The sequence below is a fragment of the Euprymna scolopes genome, chromosome 8 (assembly GCF_053919585.1).
Source record: "Euprymna scolopes isolate OS-2025 chromosome 8, ASM5391958v1, whole genome shotgun sequence".
NCBI lineage: Eukaryota > Metazoa > Mollusca > Cephalopoda > Sepiida > Sepiolidae > Euprymna > Euprymna scolopes.
The window spans coordinates 71,835,943-71,840,140 of NC_136489.1; the positions used below are offsets into that span (position 1 = coordinate 71,835,943).

The window sequence follows — 4,198 nt, forward strand, 5'->3', positions numbered from 1 at the left end:
GGATTATTCACATGATAATAAGCTCTAATTCAGCTCTAATTCAACCGTTACTAATGTAATTTTCCACCATCACAGGTGGTTGGGTCACACTGTGAACAGTGCCAACTACTGTTAACTGCTGGGGCAGGCTAAGAAATACATAAAGAACAAACGCAGAGGTCATCAGTCAGGAGTCATCATCTTGTATTATGACAATGCAAGGCCACACAAAGCAGACCAAACGGTGCAGACCATCAATAAACTGAACTAGGAAGTGTTCTCTCCTCCCTCTTACACCACAGACTTTGCCCCTTCGTACTTTCACCTGTTTGGTCCCTTTAAAGCGTTCACGAAAGGCACAAAGTTTAAGAGTGACAATGAAGTCAAATGTGTTGTTAGCGACTCACTGAGACATCACTAAAGATTTTTACGCTGAGGAAATACGGAAGATTTTACACAGATGTGAAAAGTGTGTGACATTGTGTGTGACTACGTTACAACGTTTAAAATAGTAATCTTCTATCTGTATATATAGCCCTTATACCGAAAAGTTCCTTTTATATATTGAATGAAACTCGTAGTTCAAATAATCCCAAATAATATTAATATTTTACGTCATTTGTGATCATGGATTTGTAGCGTTACTGTCGAGACGCTAACGAGTTGCGTGTACAGAAAGTTTCTGTGATAATTCGCCGTGGATGTTTTGATTGATATTTTTTTCAACACATTCATTCTTCCATATGAAAAAATCTAAAAAATCAGGAATGGTTGCGGGTTAAAGCTAAATGTAACTGATCTCATCTCGCCTGACATGCTTCACCTGTTCTTTTCTTCACCCCCTTTTATAAACTCGAGTTCAGTTAGTCGGAAGGATACCGATGAACCGTCCAGATAAATGTGTATTGTTTAATCACTTTGTGACTGATATTAGATTACGATCAGCTCGGCCAATCGACTAAGCCTACTACAGGCCATTTTAGTGAAGCACCTCTGATGTCGCTACAAATTAATTTAATCACAGCATGCAGAACAATTAACAAAGGCAGATTGGTAGAAGAGAAGATGGAGAAACAGAGAAAGGGACACATAGCGATAAAAAAAGGTGATGCAGAAACGTGGAAGAAGAAAGAGAAAAGAAGCAAAGGAAAAAGAAAGAAAAGATAGAAATATTGCGATGCAGTAATCAACAGAAGAGTCCAGGATATAGCCATTCTGATGACCACGACAAAAATGATATCCGCGGGTAGTACTGCAATCTATATATATCTATAAAAGTGAAATTGTCTGTGTGTCTGATTGTGTGTGTACATTTCCCTACTAAATTACTCTATCAATTTTCAGTCTACAGACTCGAGATTTGACATGAAGAGTATTAAGATTTGGGAAAATCTTTTTAATCCGTTTCGGCCAGAAATGCGGCTGTCAAGGGGTCAAATGTCATCGATTTGACCTTTGAAAACTCTACTAAACTCCTTCGCCAATTCAGGGTCTAAACACTTGAAATTTTAGATGTAGATTCCTTAGACACGAAGCAAACTCTTTAGTTTGATTTGAGCCCAAAACAATAAATGTTATGGGGTCAAAATTGGGCTCAAAGTAAAAATATTTGACCTCTAAGTCAATTTTTGGTGTAAACATTTGAAAATTTACATAAAGTGTATTCAGACATAGGGCAAGCTTTTTAAGCTGTTTATAGCCGGAAATTTGGATACCAAGAGGTTAAAGTTCAAAAGATTTGACCTTTGCGGTCTCTAGCAAACTATTCAGCAAATTTTGGGGTTAAACATTTGAAAGTTTACATAAAGGATATTCAGACACGCAGAAAGCTTTTTAATCAGTTTCTGGCCGAAAATTTGGCCGCCAAGAAGTCAAAGTTGAAAGAGTTGACCTTTGAAAATTCTACCAAACCTCTCCGCCAATTTTGGGTTTAAACACTTGAAATTTTAGATGTAGTTTACCTGGACATGAGTCAAACTTTAATATATATATATATATATGTATATATATATATATATATATATATATATATATATATATATATATATATATATATATGTGTGTGTGTGTGTGTGTGTGTGTGTGTGTGTGTGTGCACATAAAGTCATGAACAGTACATAGCACCTGAGCAAAGCTGGGTTGAACTGCTAGTTTTTAAATAAAGAGAAAATTGCTGTTCTCAGATAAAAAAAAACATAGGAGAATCGACTTTGTCATTTACTTTTATCCACCTCAGACAAATCACATTGGCACTGAGACGTAAAGGTCTACTGTGATTAGGGGCCAAATTTATATAAGGCATTCTAAGTGGGGAGTTGTGCGGTCCGAGGAGAAAAGCTATTTGAGTAGAACGTTTTCTGGCACCTGGATTTTGAAGTTAAAGGATTTTGTTGCTAGTTAGGATTGTTGAAAGCATTTATGTTGAGGTTGTACAAGTGTAGTATGTACATTGAAGCGCGTTCTGTGGAAGCACTTGTAAAACAAGCACAGTAATGCAATATTTCGGTGATGGGACAGAGGCTGGAGCTTAGCAGACGGTGCGGGTCCTATTAGATAGAGGCGTTTTGTATATTATTCAAAAGGACGTGGTTGGTGGCAATAATACTCCATGCATGGATAAATGGTGGCTTTATAAAGCTATAAAATACTGGTATCTGTCTCAGAAATTTTCTAACCCGGTAGAGGGATCATAATTTCTCTGTAGCAGGCTTCTATGTATTTATTTCAATTCATATGAATGTTTAGCTGAGGGCTTCGAACGTCAAGCTTTCGGGTAGAGTGCTATCAGATATAACAATAAATAGTTTGAAAATATTTGTTTAATTGTGAAAGAAAAGTTGCTTTGTTTTCGTAGTATTGAATGTAATCTTTGGTTCCTATCTAGGCTGGATGTAATTTTCTAAACATTCTTCATTATTTTGGATGTGTATGGTGATATACTCAGCAAGCATATGTATCTCGAGTCACATAACCTGCTGCTGTTACGCAATACAGTTTGAAGATATGACCGGAAGTCCTTCCGTTGTATCAAATTACAGTAGGAAATTACGAAAATTGTCCAAAAGTGATTTTATTTTTCCTCCCTAAAAACAAGGAGTTATTTTCAATTGAATACGCACAATAAAAAGAGAGAATTTCTTGCCGGGGAAATACAGTAAAGTAAGAGATATTTATATTTTTTAAACGTATATTTATTATTAAAATTTGAAATTCAAGAAAGCTAAAATGATATATGCCTTTTTTCTTTAAAAGAAATATTTAAATTTTAAGATTATATTCAATAAAATTTTTAAATGAGTTTTATTTTAATTATTTTTTAAACTGTATCAATTTTAAACACTTCAGGCATTATACCAAGGTTGATATGAACAAAAGTAAAATTTGTTTTAATTCCAAACTAAAATGTTTTCTTACGCGTCCCTTGTGTATCAAAGACATTTTGATTTGTTTATTTATAATGTACGCTTATTAACAACTAACAGGTCTTCTACACAAACCACATAAGTTTTTTTTTATTATGATGGATTTATATTTAAACCATGTGCAATTCATTACCATGAATTTTTATATGAATCATGTTTTATGAAAAAGAAAACAAATCTCGTGGACGTACACGTGAAAAGCATGTATAAATGTAGTCGTCTTTATAAATGAGTAGGTGCTAGTTATAACCCCCCACCCCGCAAAAGAAAACAAAACCCATTATAGCTCAAGTTCATATATAGTTATATAAGAGGAGATGGTGAAACAGAGAAAAAAAGATGGCGACTATGTTTCTTCAAAAGTTTCATTTCATCGTTTCACGAGTACGATCTACTTAAGCAGAATGAGTTCCGTGCTAAAATAATAAAGTTATTATTTAGAAACCTATTCTTAACATGGGAAAGAGGAGAGTGTTTTGTAACTATTCTGTACTTTCACCTAACAATTTGATAAGTAAAAGATCCGTGAAATTTGAATTTAGCTTAAAGATACTATTAAGAAAAGCACGGCCACTTCTCTGCATAAGTACCATCTTTAATCACTTCTTAACCCTTTTGCATAAAACTTAATTAAGACAAATATAGCCCTTATTACAATCATTTACGCAAAGCAACTGTACTCCGTAACCTCATAATGATCGGTTAATTAGTTTAGCAGTGAATAATGTAGATACAACTACGTAAACATATGCATATACTCAACTTTATATACATATATACACTGTGGATTATCTTAC

At 34.2% G+C, this 4,198-nt stretch overlaps 1 protein-coding gene across 1 annotated transcript in view; it reads right to left on the reverse strand.

Moving 5' to 3' along the window:
- The window catches only part of LOC145283614 (uncharacterized), a 181,805-nt gene that overhangs the window by 49,522 nt on the left and 128,085 nt on the right, over positions 1-4,198 (reverse strand). The gene's annotated exons all lie outside the window — the stretch shown is intronic.